At 41.3% G+C, this 18,273-nt stretch overlaps 1 long non-coding RNA gene across 1 annotated transcript; it reads left to right on the forward strand.

Annotated features, from left to right (window-relative positions):
- The first annotated feature begins 14,201 nt into the window (after positions 1 to 14,201).
- LOC139545714 (uncharacterized) lies at positions 14,202 to 17,945 on the forward strand. The gene is made up of 3 exons (XR_011669114.1): positions 14,202 to 14,814; positions 14,936 to 15,104; positions 15,324 to 17,945. It is a non-coding gene; the product is annotated as an uncharacterized lncRNA (long non-coding RNA).
- The last annotated feature ends 328 nt before the right edge of the window (positions 17,946 to 18,273 follow it).

Below are 18,273 nucleotides of genomic sequence, written 5' to 3' on the forward strand. Positions count from 1 at the left end.
TACCTCCCGCATCCTCACATACAGTAACTAATTTGCATAACATTGTGTGATAGGCTGAGAGACTTTTGTAAAACCTTACATTACCCGCTTCTTAAACTGGATAAACACAAAAAAAATAACCTCTGAGAAGTGTACAGTAACCAAACACATTCAGAATGCATTGACCAAGTTCAACACAAAACCCTCTTGCCAAACAGGCCTCCTAATAGTCCTTTGGGGTCTACCTCCCTGACCCATGTGATCTTCTGCTGCAATGGACTCAGGTGCTTGACCCGTCTCAAAGGAGACACATTCTCTTCAGGTGCACAGGGCAACTCAGTGTTCACATCCGTTTGCGTGGTATGACTCTGTGTCTTTGACTGAGCTTTCAGTCCTGACAGTGTCCAGTTCCCATTCCACTGAGGCATTAACATCCCTTGGAGCCCACAGTCCCACAATGTCCCCCACCCTTCTCCTGAAGGATAAATTAGGCAAAAGTGGTTGCTTTTTCCTTGGGGGGTAATAATGTCTTACTAGGCATAAATGAGTCAGTGCTCAACTCAGTCTCTTGTCCCGTGCCAGTGACCTCATGCTCTGAAACAACCCCAAAGTAAGGTTTGAGCCTGTTGTAGTGTACCACGGCATGATAAGTCCATTACACTGTACTACTTCATACAGCACCTCTGACAGTTTCTTTGCAATTTTGAAAGGACCCTTGAATTTCTTTCTCATGTTTGGGTGACAACCATTCCACTAAACCATCTGATTGTGGGTTGTACAGAGCGGTTCGTGTTTTGTTCATTTGTAAAAGATTGTAGTCTTTTTAGAGAAATGCGCAATCAAAATGTCGCCCCTGGTCACTATGGATAGAGTGAGGAACGCCTAGCTTTCAACACAAATTCCTCTACTAGCTTCTTGGCCACTGGTACTGCTTCCTGAATGGGTATGGTATAGGCCTCTGACCACCTAGTAAAGTAATCTCTGTAAGCGGACCCATTAAGTCTACAGCTATCCTTTCAAAAGGGCAGCCTGTGACAGAACTCGTCCTGGGGGCTGGGCCCTGTAACTTGTTTGCAGCGCACGCCACACAGCCCTTAAACCACTGCTTTATGGCCCTCTGCCAGCCTGGCCAATAAAATCTTGCTCTGATTTTACTGGTGAGTGTTTCAATTCCTAAATGGCGCCCTGTTCTGTCATTGTGGATATCTCATGTATGAGCTCATCTAGTACAACCCCTCTCCAGATGGTGTCATCTGTCTCATAGTTTTGACTCTTAAGGCATAACACCCCATTCTTCACATGTAATGCCCCCCACACTTGTTTGAAAGGCCTGAACTTTGGCTCCGATTTCTTTAACTGGGAGACCACTGGGTCTCTATCCTGTGCTTCCAGTAGGAAAGCTGCATTTTTGGGTACTGCCTGACTTGTTTGAGCTCCAACTACAGGCTCTATAGTGACATCCTGAGGCTTGTTTACGACGGCTCTCAGATTGACAGTGGCCTCCTGTGAGATGGCTGTGTCTACACTCTCTGTATATGTGTGTCGGCGTGATACACCATCTGCAATACTGTGCAGTCTCCCTGGCCTGTGGACAATATCATAGTCAAACTGATCCAGTTTCTCTAACCATGTAGTCGACTCTCCATCAAGTTGTTTGAAGTTACTCAGCCACCTCAGTGAGCTGGGATCAGTTCTCAGTAGATATTTCCTCTCCAGCAAAAAGTGTCTGAAATGTTTAAGGAACACTACCACAGCAAGAAGCTCCTTCTTGGTAGTTGACTACTTCCTCTTCTGTTTTGACAGTGCCTGACTGGCATATGCTACTGCACTCTCTCTATGCCTCTGTCACATGCCTCAGTATCTATTATGAAATCTAGATTTGGGTCCGGGAAAGCAAGGATGGGGGACGTGGTAAGCTCGGACTTTATGTCATTAAAAGCCCCTTCACACGCTGCGTTCCACGCAAAAATGTTCCCCTGATCTGTTAATTTGTACAACGGCTCCGCCATGGCTGCAAAATCTGGTATGAACTTCCTGTATTATGACGCCAGGCCAAAAAAGCTTCTTGCCTCTGTGAGTGACTTGGGGCTAGGCCATGACCTGACTGCCTCTGTTTTCATGGGGTCAGTGGACACTCCCGCAGCTGAGAGGATGTGTCCCAGGTAGCTCACCTGCGACCTGAACAAATGGCACTTAGATGGCTTCACCTGAAGTACCGCCTGCTCCAATCCGCAGAAAACCTTGTCTAAACGCTTCACATGCTCTAGGAATGTACGGCCAAACACTATGATGTCGTCTAAGTACACCAAACATGTTGTGTAACTTGTGTAACCTAGCATTTTATAGTGTATAATACCTGCATTGCCATTAATTGAAAGGTTGGTTATCCTCCCACAATGTATGGAAGAAATGTCAAGTTATCAGTGGCGATTTTAGCATGTAAATCTTGGTGGGGCAAAAAAAAGACCAAAAATAATAATGCATGCCAGCAAATCCACAACACAAAACAATACATTAATTGCACTATAACGGTGACAAACAGTGCCTACAAAGTGTTAGGGCCTACATAAAGCTGTCCCAAAAGCAGAGTCACAACAGCAGTCCCAACACTTTACCACTGCTACACCTGGCTATCAGCTGAGCCTTGTTTGGCAGCAAAACAGTTAATTCAGCCTCATTTTACTGCCTTTTTAAAAAAAACAGCTGATATGGCTGACTTGTTTAAACAAATGTGGTTTCTAATGACAATTGAATGTACAAACTATGGCATAAGGGAACGACGAGCGGATAAGAGGCAATCCGTAATTTTGATGAGACATTAATGAGCGAGCTAGGACGGACGTTGTCAATATAACTATTTGTTCAGCACTTTTGAAATGTACGGCGACAGAATTCAGAACATGGGCCGTTCTAACAGCATTCTCCCTGTACACTGTCATAACTCTTCTGTGACGATCTGAAGGATCAGGTTACAGTGGGTCCGCTCTACAGCGTGCTCTCTCTCGTAGAGGGGTAGAGCGGGAAGTCGGTTGTTTTATGGCGGTCGTAAAATACGCTGCCTCTATGCTCTGTAGTGTTTGAGATTGGAATGTAAACTGTGGAACACAGAGAGACCCTTGGACATCAAAAGTTTGAATAACTAAAGAGTATTTCTATTTTTGAGATTGTGGGAGTGGTCCGTGGACACTTAAGGGACAGTCATGTCGAGTGTGTTTCATTTGGCGATCTCATGAAGGACATGAAACACACATTACTGTGTCTTTGGTTTTGTCCATTTCTCAATTATGGGGTTTATATCTAAATGCTATGAAACGTATATGATTACATATGAAACTATTTGTGAAAAGATTAAATGTGATGTGCCTTCTAAATGAGAGTTTGGATTTTCATATAAAGTTTAACAAGTCAGTGACCACGCCCCCGTGAGTACAGACATTTTCATCGAAAGCCCGCTTCTCCCACAGAGTATAAAACCACCTGTGACAAAATTGACATTTTAAGCCAAAGAGACCCACGGTAAGCCGGACGTCTCGAATGGTTAAGGAGATCAGAAACCATGAAGCGGTAGCTACATGTTGAAATGGTTGGCAACTCTACAAGAGTTAAAAACACGGGGATGAGGTCCCCCACGTTGAAATGGCTATGAAATCTACATACTAAAGAACAATTATTCAGACTGCAGCTGTTTAAATACTTTTGTCTGGTAAATGCAGTCGATCTAAGAACATTTCCAAATGGTATTCTGAAGTATCCATTATAACAACTACAACCACGAAAGACCTTGGGACTTATGGGGAACGCAACCAGAGACTCTCTGACGAACAACTATCCAGCAGACGGACCTGCGACCACAGAGAGGGACAACAAAGTTTATGTCCAATGGCCGATGAGCACCGATACGTTTTATCTATAATTTCTCTTCATTATTTCTCTTCATATGACAAGAATTGAAAAGGATTTGCCAGTAGATTGTCGACATGATTATGATTGCTTGCTAAGATTTTGAAAGTATGATGTTGACATGATCAGTTCAATCAAAGCTAATGTACATACAACGTGATATGACGTCATTTTATCTGTGGCCAATGACCTTGAGCCTTCTTGGATGGGCACTTCTAATGTATCTCTATGTCAATATCCAAAGGACTCAAAATCTCGAGGTCACCCCTTAGACTTTGAGGTGACGTACTTTCCCCATGTCTGACAGAACACTGAGCCAATCACGGTGCAACGCTCTGAAAATGTCACACCTGCGCCCGCTCTCCCTCACTGGCACTCGAGGGCGCCAGGCTGCCCAGCACTACGCACTCCTGCCACCATCATTACACACACCTGTTTCCCTCGTCACGCGCATTAGCGATTCATTGGACTCACCTGGACTCAATCAGCTACTTTCATTACCTCCCCTATATCTGTCTGTTCCCGAGGTTGTTCCCCGCTTCAGCATATTGTGGTCATGTCGTTTTGTTCCCCCCTGTTCTGGCACATGTCCGGTCATTAAATGGTCACTCCCTGTGCCTGCTTCTCATCTCCAGCGTCGGTTCTTACACCTAAGGTCTTTTATATAACGTTTCACATTAAATGTGTTTTTTTGTTTTGTTCTTAATTATATGTATTCATCATTGTCATGTCTAAATGTCCATATATGCCTTGATGATATTCAGAAACATGTATTTAACATTACTTTTGAAATGATCTTAAGCACAATCATATAAGGTACACATATGTGGGGAAAAAATTATTAATTAGAATTTAATACACCTTTGCATCAAAAATATGTACCGTGACGGTAATGACTAAGCATTGTGGTAATAACTGAGTGTGGTGGAAATTACATTTCATATAAAACAACTGATGAAAAATATCTTTAAACATTTTAATGTAACAGTTGTACATGTTTAATTTGATTGAAGATATAGAACAGACCATTTGTTCCAATTCATCCCAAAGGTGTTTGATGGGGTTGAGGTCAGGGCTCTCTGTGCAGGCCAGTCAAGTTCTTCCACACCTGTAACGTATACGCTGGGAGTTGGAAAGCAAGTGCAGGTGGTGAGTTTAATAATAAACGGAACATAGAACAATACAACAAACACGAGTAGTGTATAGACATGAAACACATAGTCAATACTGCCTGGGGAATGGAACTAAGGGAGTGACAGATATAGGGGAGGTAATCGGTGAAGTGATGGAGTCCAGGTGTGCCTAATGATGAATGCCAGGACCGGTGGTTAGTAAACCGGTGACGTCGAACGCTGGAGGGGAGGAGTGGGAGTAGATGTGATAACATCGATCTCAACAAACCATTTTGTTTGGACCTCGCTTTTTGCATGGGGGCAATGTCATGTTGAAACAGAAAAGGGCCTTCCTCAAACTGTTGCCACAAAGTTGGAACCACAGAATAATCTAGAATGTCATTGTATGCTGTAGTGTTAAGATTTCTCTTCACTGGAACTAAGGAGCCTAGCCCAAACCATGAAAAACAGCCCCAGACCATTATTCCTCCTCCACCAAACTTTATAGTTGGCACTCTGCATTGGGGCAGGTAGCGTTCTCCTGGCATCCACCAAACCCAGATTCGACTGTCGGACTGCCAGATGGTGAATCATGATTCATCACTCCAGAGAATGTGTTTCCACTGCTCCAGAGTCCAATGGGGGCTAGCTTTACACCACTCATTGTGCATGGTGATCTTATGCTTGTGTTCAGCCATGGAAACCCATTTCATAAAGCTCCCGACTAACAGTTATTTTCCTGACGTTGCTTCCAGAGGCAGTTTGGAACTCGGTAGTGAGTGTTACAATGTAGGACAGACATTTTTTTCCAGGTCTTAAGGTAAGTAAAAATGGATGAACTAGTACATTTTGCCATTACCACCACATGCTGTCCTGACATCACAGTTCATTATGTGGTGGTAATGACATTTTAACAGTATTTGGGCATAAATAGCAGGGATTCTAGCATGCTAACTCCAGTTGAACAGCTAGCATACAATGTATCCTAAATACACACAATTAAAACATAATTTAAAAAATCTAACAATTTTATGAAATTATAGCCTATTTGCCAATCACATACATTTAAAATATTATCTTCTCAAGTTATATTTACCTTTATATTTTTATAATTTCCTGGCATCAAAATTGGAATTCCCCTCATGACATCCATGCTCTCCACTGTCACTATTCATGTTCATGGTAACCAAGTAAACAAACTTTTGAAAAAAGATGATCATGTAATTTGCTTATACATTTACATTTAAGTCATTTAGCAGACGCTCTTATCCAGAGCGACTTACAAATTGGTGCATTCACTTATCGTGGTGGTAATGACACAATACTTAAGGGATGACTGTATTTTGTGGGGGGGGGGAAAAGTATCAAATGGCTTATCCACATCTAGTGTTTCCATTTATTCATAAAAAAAATTACCGGTGCATTAAATATTTTGTAGTTATCAAAACTTTTGTAAGTGTAATACATAGAAGAATGTTTAAAGTCCTGGTGCGACACAGGACAAAAACAGTGAAATCCAGACATGAAATGCTTTAAAATTTAAAAAACATTTTGAAAGCTGAAAGTTTTTTTTGTTTCTACTTAATGGCTGTGCAATAAAAATCTAACCCTGAGACACAAAAAGGCCCATATTTGCAAAATCACCCATGTACTGTATAAGCTGCAAGTAGAAGCCTAAGTGTTGCTGTCCATTAGTTTACTCCAATTAGGGGAGGGATGGTAGGGGAATATATATTTTTCAAAATGTATACAGTACCAGTCAAAATTTAGAACACATCTACTCATTCAAGGGTTTTTCTTTATTTGAACTATTTTCTACATTGTAGAATAATAGTGAATACATCAACACTATGAAATAACACATATGGAATAATGTAGTAACCGAAAAAGTGTTAAAACAAATCAAAATATTTTTGAGATTCTTCAAAGTAGCCACTCTTTGCCTGGAATGCATTTCAGTTAACACATGCGCCTTGTTAAACGTTAATTTGTGGGATATCTTTCCTTAATGCGTTTGAGCCGATCAGTGTGTTGTGACAAGGTAGGGGTGGTATACAGAAGACAATCCTATTTAGTAAAAGACCAAGTCCATATTATGGCAAGATCTGCACAAATAAGCAAAGAGAAATGACAGTCCATTACTTTAAAAACGTCTTCAAGATCGGGATGGTTGAGCTAACGTAGGCTAATGTGATTAGCATGAGGTTGTAAGTAACAAGAGAATTTCCCAGGACATAGACATATCTGATATTGGCAGAAACCTTAAATTCTTGTTAATCTAACTGCACTGTTCAATTTACAGTAGCTATTACAGTGAAAGAATACCATGCTATTGTTTGAGGAGAGTGCACAGTTTTGACCATGAAAAGTTAATAATAAACAAATTAGACACATTTGGGCAGGCTTGTGTACAAAATTTTCAAGGGTTCATTGGATCAGTCTAAAACATTGCACATACACTGCTGCCATCTAGTGGCCAAAATCTAAATTGCACCTGGGCTGGAAAACCTGGGCTTTCTCTTGCATTTCAAAGATGATGGTACAAAAAAACTGTTGTTTTTTTCTTTGTATTATCTTTTACCAGATCTGATGTGTTATATTCTCCTACATTCCTTTCACATTTCCACAAACTTCAAAGGTTTTCCTTTCAAATGGTAACAATAATATGCATATCCTTGCTTCAGGGCCTGAGCTACAGGCAGTTATATTTGGCTATGTCATTTTAGGCATGTCATTTTAAGAGCGTTTAAGACATGAAGGTCAGTCAATTAGGAAATATCAAAAACTTCAAAAGTTTCTTCAAGTGCAGTCGCAAAAACCATCAACGACTATGATGCAACTGTCTCATGAGGACCGCCACCGGAAAGGAAGACCCAGAGTTACCTCTGCTGCAGAGAAGTTCATTAGTTACCAGCCTCAGAAATTGCATCCCAAATAAATGCTTCAGAGATTTTTGGTTCCAACCACCATGTCTTTGTGAGACGCAGAGTAAGTGAACGGATGATCTCTGCATGTGTGGTTCCCACCGTGAAGCACGGAGGAGGTCTGATGGTGTGGGGGAGCTTTGCTTGTGATACTGTCTGTGATTTATTTAGAATTCAAGGCACATTTAACCAGCATGGCTACCACAGCATTCTGCAGTGATACACGATCCCATCTGGTTTGTGCTTAGTGGGACTATCATTTGTTTTTCAACAGGACAATAACCCAACACACCTCCAGGCTGTGTAAGGGCTATTTGACTAAGAAGGAGAGTGATGGTGTGTTGCATCAGATTACCTGGCCTCCAGACACCTGACCTCAACCCAATTGAGATGGTTTGGGATTAGTTGGACCGCAGTGCTCAGCATATGTGGGAAATTTTTCAAGAGTGTTGGAAAAGCATTCCAGGTGAAGCTGGTTGAGAAAATGCCAAGAGTGTGCAAAGCTGTCAAGGCAAAGGGTGGCTACTTTGAAGGATCTTTAAATATAACATATATTTTGTTTTAACACTTATTTGGTTACCAAATTATTCCATATGTGTTAGTTCATAGTTTTGATGTCTTCACTATTATTCCTACAATGTAGAAAATGGTACAAATAAAGAACCCCTTGAATGAGTAGGCGTGTCCAAACCTTTGAGTGATACATATATACAGTTGAAGTCAGAAGTTTACATACACGTTAGCCAAATACATTTAAATGCAGTTTTTCACAATTCCTGACATTTAATCCCAGTAAAAATTCCCTGTATTAGGTTAGTTATGATCCCCACTTTATTTAAAAAATGTGAAATGTCCGAATAATAGTAGAGTGATTTATTTCAGCTTTTATTTCTTTCATCACATTTGCCAGTGGGTCAGAAGTTTACATGCACGCAATTAGTATTTGGTAGCATTGTCTTTAAATTGTTTAACTTAGGTCAAATGTTTCAGGTAACCTTCCACAAGCTTCCCACAATAAGTTGGGTGAATTTTGGCCCATTCCTCCTGACAGAGCTGGTGTATCTGAGTCAGGTTTGTAGGCATCCTTGCTCGCACACGCTTTTTCAGTTCTGCCCACACATTTTCTATGGGATTGAGGTCAAGGCTTTGTGATGGCCACTCCAATACCTTGAGTTTGTTGTCCTTAAACCATTTTGCCACAACTTTGGAAGTATGCTTGGGGTCATTGTCCATTTTGGAAGACCCATTTGCGACCAAGCTTTAACTTCCTGACTGATGTCTTGAGATGTTGCTTCAATATATCCACATAATTTTCCATTCCTCATGAGGCCATCTATTTTGTGAAGTGCACCAGTCCCTCCTGCAGCAAAGCACCACCACAACATGATGCTGCCACCGCCATGCTTCAAGGTTGGGAAGCATGGCTGCCACCTTTTTCATCCAAACATAACGATGGTCATTACGGACAAACAGTTCTATTTTTGTTTCATCAGACCAGAGGACATTTCTCCAAAAAGTATGATCTTTGTCCCCATGTGCAGTTGCAAACCGTAGTCTGGCTTTTTTATTGCGGTTTTGGAGCAGTGGCTTCTTCCTTGCTGATCGGCCTTTCAGGTTATGTCGATATAGGACTCGTTTTACTGTGGCAATAGATACGTTTGTACCTGTTTCCTCCAGCATCTTCACAAGGTCCTTTGCTGTTGTTCTGGGATTGAATTGCACTTTTTGCACCAAAGTACATTCATCTCTAGGAGACAGAACGTGTCTCCCTCCTGAGCGGTATGACGGTATATACAGTTGGAAGTTTACATACACTTAGGTTGGAGTAATTAAAACCCGTTTTTCAACCACTCCACAAATTATTCTCTCTAATATTATTCTGACATTTCACATTCTTAAAATAAAGTGGTGATCCTAACTGACCTAAGTTTTACTTGGATTAAATGTCAGGAATTGTGAAACTGAGTTTAAATGTATTTTTTAAGGTGTATGTAAAACTTCCGACTTACACTGTATATAATATTTTTTTATTACGTCCCCCACCCTTTCTAAAACCAAAGTTGCGCCCCTGGTTTTCTCCCTACCTCGACTGCACTGCAGCAGCTGCTGATCTGTCTGTGCTAAGCCTAGCATCATTTCTCAGCACAGTCAGTCACATCACTTGGACCAGCAAAACCAGAACTTTTACAAAATGAGTTGGTTAATTTCACACACTTAGCAGCATTGGCATGAAGAGCCTTTCTTTTTTCTCTAACTATTTTGGCACCATCTTTTCAGTTTTTTACTATCCTTGATCTGGGCTGACTGATGACCTTGAGTCAATGCAGGTCTCTTTGCTGATGCGTGTTTGACTTTGAATGGCTAAGGTTGTGCAAAAATTCACAATCAGAAAACGGGGCCGGCCGTTGTCCACTGATCAGGCAATAGCTGAAATATACAATGAACTCAAAGTATTGGGACAGTGACACATTTTTTTGTTTTGTCTCTTTGAAATGATAGACTGAGGTCAAAGTGCAGACTGTCAGCTTTAATTTGAGTGTATTTTCATCCATATCTTGTGAACGGTTTAGAATTACAGCAATTTGTGTACATTTGTCCCCCCAATGTATATGACCAAAAGTATTGGGACAAAATTCACTTGTGTATTTATTAAAGTAGTCTAAAGTTAAGAATGTGTTCTCATATTTATAGCATACAGTGACTACATCAAGCTTTTGACTACACATTTGTTGGATGTATTTAATCGTGAATAACGATGAGTGAGAAATGTAGACGCACAAATATCATATCCCCAAAAATGCTAACCTCCCCTGTTATTGTAATGGTGAGAGGTTAGCATGTCTTGTGGGTATGATATTTGTGCGTCTAACTTTCTCACTCATCGTTATTCACGATTCATTCAGGATTATCCGTAATCATGGTAGTATTCACATTAATGTAGAAGTGTTCAAAAATACTTCTTATTTACAATAAAAATGACTCCAAAATGACACAAGTCATTATTTACCTTTCAATAATCTGAAACAATCACAGCAAACGCATCCAACAAATTTGTAGAGTCACAAGCTTGATGTAGTCATTGTGTGCTTTAAATATGGGACCAAATACTAAACTTTTTACAACATTTTTCCCAATCTGTTGGTCCCCTGAAATGGGGGGACTATGTACAAAAGGGGTTGCAATTTCTAAACAGTTCACCCGATATGGATGAAAATACCCTTAAATTATAGCTGACAGTCTGCGCTAACCAGTCATTGTATCATTTCAATTCTGGAGTACAGAGAGAAAACATTTGTCACCGTGACAATACTTTTGGAGCTGTACATAATACAGTAATGACAAAAGATATATATATTTTTTTTGTGAATAGTTTTTTGTTGTTGTCAATTTTGACCAGCCGACCCAACAAAATGATGGTCCTGCCCATCTGACATTTGCCAGAATTGCCTGATGGCCAGTCTGCCCGCCCATGATAATTGCTGACCAACTTCTAAATCCCATTAACCTTTTGACATTTGAGATTTCCTGGAAATCAAATCAAATTTATTTATATAGAATTAGAGAGAGCATACTTAAATTCACACAGGACACAGGATCAGACAGGAGAAATACTCCAGATATAACGGACTGACCCTAGCCCCCCGACACAAACTACTGCAGCATAAATACTGGAGGCTGAGACAGGAGGGGTCAGGAGACACTGTGGCCCCATCCGATGATACCCCCGGACAGGGCCAAACAGGCAGGATATAACCCCACCCACTTTGCCAAAACACAGCCCCCACACCACTAGAGGGATATCTTCAACCACCAACTTACCATCCTGAGACGAGGCCGAGTATAGCCCACAAAGATCTCCGCCACGGCACAACCCAAAGGGGGGCGCCAACCCAGACAGGAAGACCACGTTAGTGACTCAACCCACTCAAGTGACGCACCCCTTCTAGGGACGTCATGGAAGAGCACCAGTAAGCCAGTGACTCAGCCCCTGTAATAGTGTTAGAGGCAGAGAATCCCAGTGGAGAGAGGGGAACCGGCCAGGCAGAGACAGCAAGGGGGGTTCGTTGCTGCAGTGCCTTTCCGTTCACCTTCACACTCCTGGACCAGACTACACTCAATCATAGGACCTACTGAAGAGATGAGTCTTCAATAAATACTTAAAGGTTGAGACCGAGTCTACGTCTCTCACATGGGTAGGCAGACCATTCCATAAAAATAAGCTTTATAGGAGAAAGCCCTGCCTCCAGCTATTTGCTTAGAAATTCTTGGGACAATTAGGAGGCCTGCGTCTTGTGACCGTAGCGTACGTGTAGGCATGTACGGCAGGACCAAATCAGAAAGATGGGTAGGAGCAAGCCCATGTAATGCTTTGTAGGTTAGCAGTAAAACCTTGAAGCCCTCCAATCCAATGTCCCAAGGATGTACAAGCTACTCTGGACAACGTGTGCCGCTCAGCAATCTTTTCGAGAATGACGCTTCAAAATTCTTCAGGCGTTTTCCCCTATTGTGTGACAAGTCAGGGTGTCACATTTAGTTAGGGATACATTAGACAGTATTGATATGTTGTGTGTGGGTTTATCTGTAGTACCATGATACCTCCAAGATGCTGTAAGGCTCTTATCACTGAGGGTTATAACTCTTTATCATGTGTCAATGATTAAATTGGTGAGCAAATGCACATTCTACACTAATGTTTCTTACTATTGTTTATTTTCCTACAGTCTTGTACTGTGTTTTACATTTCTATGTTTCCTCAGATTGCGTGCACATTGATTCAATCAAATCAAAGTTTATGAACAGCTCTGTAACTGAAACCCAAGGAGTAGTCACATTACTTGCTTTTGTGTTGACCCAGGTTAATTATTTCAGTGTTGCATATTTGTGCTGAGCGTTGCCATACCAATTTTGCTCCCTGTTGCATTTCCCCCTTAGGCGAAGGATGTGAAACATACACTGCTCAAAAAAATAAAGAGAACACTAAAATAACACATCCTAGATCTGAATGAATGAAATATTCTTATTAAATACTTTTTTCTTTACATAGTTGAATGTGCTGACAACAAAATCACACAAATATTATCAATGGAAATCAAATTGATCATCCCATGGAGGTCTGGATTTGGAATCACACTACAGGCTGATCCAACTTTGATGTAATGTCCTTAAAACAAGTCAAAATGAGGCTCAGTAGTGTGTGTAGCCTCCACGTGCCTGTATGACCTCCCTACAACGCCTGGGCATGCTCCTGATGAGGTGGCGGATGGTCTCCTGAGGGATCTCCTCCCAGACCTGGACTAAAGCATCCGCCAACTCCTGGACAGTCTGTGGTGCAACGTGGCGTTGGTGGAGGGAGCGAGACATGATGTCCCAGATGTGGTCAATTGGATTCAGGTCTGGGGAACGGGCGGGCCAGTCCATATCATCAATGCCTTCCTCTTGCAGGAACTGCTGACACACTCCAGCCACATGAGGTCTAGCATTGTCTTGCATTAGGAGGAACCCAGGGCCAACCGCACCAGCATATGGTCTCACAAGGGGTCTGAGGATCTCATCTCGGTACCTAATGGCAGTCAGGCTACCTCTGGCGAGCACATGGAGGGCTGTGCGGCCCCCCAAAGAAATGCCACCCCACACCATGACTGACCCACCGCCAAACCGGTCATGCTGGAGGATGTTGCAGGCAGCAGACGTTCTCCACGGCGTCTCCAGACTCTGTCACGTCTGTCACATGTGCTCAGTGTGAACCTGCTTTCATCTGTGAAGAGCACAAGGTGCCAGTGGCGAATTTGGCAATCTTGGTGTTCTCTGACAAATGCCAAACGTCCTGCACGGTGTTGGGCTGTAAGCACAAACCCCACCTGTGGATGTCGGGCCCTCATACCACCCTCATGGAGTCTGTTTCTGACCGTTTGAGCAGACACATGCACATTTGTGGCCTGCTGGAGGTCATTTTGCAGGGCTCTGGTAGTGCTCCTCCTTGCACAAAGGCGGAGGTAGCAGTCCTGCTGCTGGGTTGTTGCCCTCCTACGGCCTCCTCCACGTCTCCTGATGTACTGGCCTGTCTCCTGGTAGCGCCTCCATGCTCTGGACACTACGCTGACAGACACAGCAAACCTTCTTGCCACAGCTCGCATTGATGTGCCATCCTGGATGAGCTGCACTACCTGAGCCACTTGTGTGGGTTGTAGACTCCGTCTCATGCTACCACTAGAGTGAAAGCACCGCCAGCATTCAAAAGTGACCAAAACATCAGCCAGGAAGCATAGGAACTGAGAAGTGGTCTGTGGTCACCACCTGCAGAACCACTCCTTTATTGGGGGTGTCTTGCTAATTGCCTATAATTTCCACCTGTTGTCTATTCCATTTGCACAACAGCATGTGAAATTTATTGTCAATCAGTGTTGCTTCCTAAGTGGACAGTTTGATTTCACAGAAGTGTGATTGACTTGGAGTTACATTGTGTTGTTTAAGTGTTCCCTTTATTTTTTTGAGCAGTGTATTTAAGAAGAACTTTCAGTCGAAATCAGGTTTCTGGACAAAATCCAAGGAATGCTCACAAATACACAGGTTCAGATAAAAACCCGAGGTACATTAATATATCTGGTCAGCCTGACTCTCATGATGGTTCTCTTGTTTCCCTTCTTGCATGCCCCTCTTGCCATTGCTCATATCTTGTGTCTGTCTACAGGCAACAAAGAGCAACATGCACATGCACAAGAACATCAACAGCCTCCTGACCGAATGCTTTTTGGTAAGTCTGTTGCAGTGGATTTAAACACTATCTTCTATATAGACAGACCTGAACAGCTTACCCCCCCAAAAAAACTTTTTTTTTGCTTATGGGTTTTATGCAGCAACTAAACTTTTGGGAGAGAGAGGTGGACCTCTTTTGATTACTGGTGAGACCTACAAATTGTATGATAAGTGGATTTTACTATGTTGTTGATCATGTGTTTTTATTGTTGCATTGACGATGACTGAAGTTCAGCTCGGGTTCAATGCAGTGTGTTTTGTGTGCAGGACCCTTCCATGGCAGTCTCTAGGGGGCCTTCGCAGTAGCAGCGTGCCCCAAGTCCCGCAAACAGGACAAGACAGGCGGCCCGGCCACAGACAGTCTGCTTCAGCCTAGCCGTATGTGGGTGCCCTTCGTGAATGACGTGGCTGTGCGGATCATCAGGGGATTGCTGAGGTCAGAGAGAAACTCACACATCGTCTCTGATAATGAAATCCATAACTCTGTTTATATGGCCATAGATAATCTTGTTCATACATTATCCATGCATGATATTGGTTGTCAGAACTCCCTGGTCAAAGAGGAGATTTATTCTGTAGAAGTCCAAAAATAATGACTAACCTTTAACTTGATAAATGGAGTAAAAAGTAGAACTGATATTCTCTGATTCCTCAGGCAAGCCTAAAATCGCTCAGACCCATTCAGTCAGCAGACAGGGGCTCAGCGGCAGTCAGTTACCAGTCGTGTTGGCTTACAATGATTTCATCCACTTCAGAAGAAAACGGAATTCAATCTAGCCTATTAGGACCAGTGCTGTAAAGTACTTAAGTAAAAACACTTTAGTACTACTTAAGTAGTTTTTTTGTGGTATCTGTACTTTACTTTACTGTTTATATTTTTGACAACTTTTACTTCACTACATTCCTAAAGAAAATATTGTACTTTTACTTGACAACTCAAAGTACTCATTACATTTTGAATGCTTAGCAGGACAGGGTGAAATTCACACACTTATCAAGATAACATGTGGTCATTCCTACTGCCTCTGGTCTGGCAGACTCACTAAATACAACGACATTATTTACAAAAGATTCATGAGTGTTGAAGTGTGCCCCTGGCTATCCATACATTTTAAAAACAAGAAAATGCTTGTTTTGCTTAATATAAGGAATTTGAAATGATTTATACTTTTACTTTTGATACTTAAGTATATTTAAAACCAAATACTTTTAGACTTTTACTCAAATACTATTTTACTGGGTGACTTTCACCTTTACTTGAGTAACTTTCTATTAAGGTATCTATACTTTTACTACAGTATGACAATTGTGTACTTTTTCCACCACTGATCAGTACTAGCCTGGTGCTCAGTCTCTGAGCCATTTTGCTGTTTGTTCTTAGCTAAGCTAACGTACCATGTGATCTGTCTGGCTCCCAGGCTAGCCAAGAACAAATGCAAGAAAAACTTGTGCTGGCTCCAGTAAGATGTAGTGTTTTGTCTTTATGTGCTCTCTGTACTTAAATTGTAATTTCCTATTGGGAAGAAGTCAGAGAAGAGCACATCTGCTGAATCTGTCAGTGCGCAAAGGTCAGAGGACACCTTTTCTTATCTTTATCAGTGGTGCACAATCACGCAGACATCACGTGTAGTAACAGTAGAGTTACTGTATAGCTTATGAATAGATTCGTATTGCTGATCAGTTTAGATAGACGTAAGCACTGTCATCTATTCCTTTTTATAGTGTGAAGTTTTCCAAATCCACTCGCTTTGAAAAGAGATTTCAGCGGTTTGGTCCGAAACCAGAGGAGCAGGGTGTGAGTACCCCCTTATAGAACCCTTAACAGCACATAAACCAGCCTTACTGAGATCAATGATTTGCCGATCAATACTGATTTAAATTCTCTGAGAAGCCAACCTTTGCATGTTTTATTGATTTCCAGAAAGCTTTTGATTGTGTAAATAGGGATATTTTAGCCTGTAGTTTGTTAAAGACACTTCTCTTACTTTTCTTTGGGAAATTTGATCATCCAGTCTCTTTACAAAGTACCAATTGCTTGAGTGCGTGTTAATGAATATCGTATAGATTGGTTTCTTATCACCGACTTTGTTTGCTTTGTTTATAAATGATTTGGCAAAATAATTTAAACAGTGAAATATTGCCGTAAGATATGATGATGAAATGCTAAGTATCTTTTTATATGCTGATATTATTTTGATGGTATAAACTGAACAAGACCTGCAGAACGTGTTATGTGCTGTCAATTGGTGTAAAAGATGGCGACAAACACAGATAATGCATTTTAGAAAACCAGCTACTAAGAAGTGTTTTGGTGAAAACATTCTTGAGTTTACTAGCAAATATAAATATTTGGGTATTCTTATTGATGAACATATTATCTTTCTATACGGAACATCTGCCCTGGCCGACTCAACAAGTAGAGCTCTTGGAGGAGTTATAGGGAAAAACAAAAACACTGAAAGATATTGGTTATGCTACGTATTCCAAACTGTATCAGACATGTGTGTGTCCTGTTCTGGACTATTCAGCAGGAGTGTGGGGTTCTAAGAGGTGTTTTAAAAACGAACATGTCCATAACGCAGCAGTACGTTACTTTTTAGGTGTCCACAAGTTTGCACTTATACTTGCAATAACTGGGGATATGGGCTGGGAACCTGTGAGGTGAGATGGAAGGCATATATGGTGAGACTTTGGAATAGACTGTTGGAAATGCCAACTGCCAGAATGTCTAGTAAAGTTTTTCAATGGGATCTATCCATAGGGGGAGCCTGGACAACTGAAATGTCTGACCTTTTTCAAGAGTCTGACTGTGAACATCTGTACCAAATTAAGGGAGACAGATATGATTAAAAAACAACTGATGCAATATGAAAAAAAATGGGGGGAGGAGATTAATCATGAACCTTTTGTTTGATTAAGGGTGCATTCGTGTGTGTGTGAGATATATTATGTATAACCTACCTAAAAGCAAGAGATCGCTATGTGCACAGGTAAGATCAGGGATATTGCCTCTACGTATTGAAGCAGGTCGGTATTGTGGTGAAGAGGAAAGCCTATGTAACTATTGTGACCTCGAAGAAATAGAGAATGAAACAAATGTTATCCTCTATTGCCATTTCTACCACGATATACGCTTGCTCTTATTCAGAAAGCCCACCAGATATACCCTGGTATTATGTGGCTGAGTGATGAGGAAATTGAAATGTTTTTTTTTGTCCATTGTGTATTTCCATTTGTAGAATATTTAAATAAAGCATGGAATAAAGAAAATGGGCTACCTCTAATTAAATTGTAAAAAAATTATTTGCTTCTGTGGTTAATGGTGTGTGTGTATAGGCTTGTCTCCCATATGAATCTTCTCTTTGTGCCAGACTGGGTTAACATAAGTGACTTATGTTTATTTTTTCCCCTATTTAGTTATGTATATACATTGTGTATGTACACTACCGTTCAAAAGTTTGGGGTCACTTAATGTCCTTGTTTTTTTTTGTTTTTATTTTGTCAATTAAAATAACATCAAATTGATCAGGAATACAGTGTAGACATTGTTAACGTTGTAAATGACTATTGTACCTGGAAACGGTTATTTATTTATGGAATATCTA

This window comes from Salvelinus alpinus, chromosome 19 (genome assembly GCF_045679555.1).
Source record: "Salvelinus alpinus chromosome 19, SLU_Salpinus.1, whole genome shotgun sequence".
NCBI classification, from domain to species: domain Eukaryota; kingdom Metazoa; phylum Chordata; class Actinopteri; order Salmoniformes; family Salmonidae; genus Salvelinus; species Salvelinus alpinus.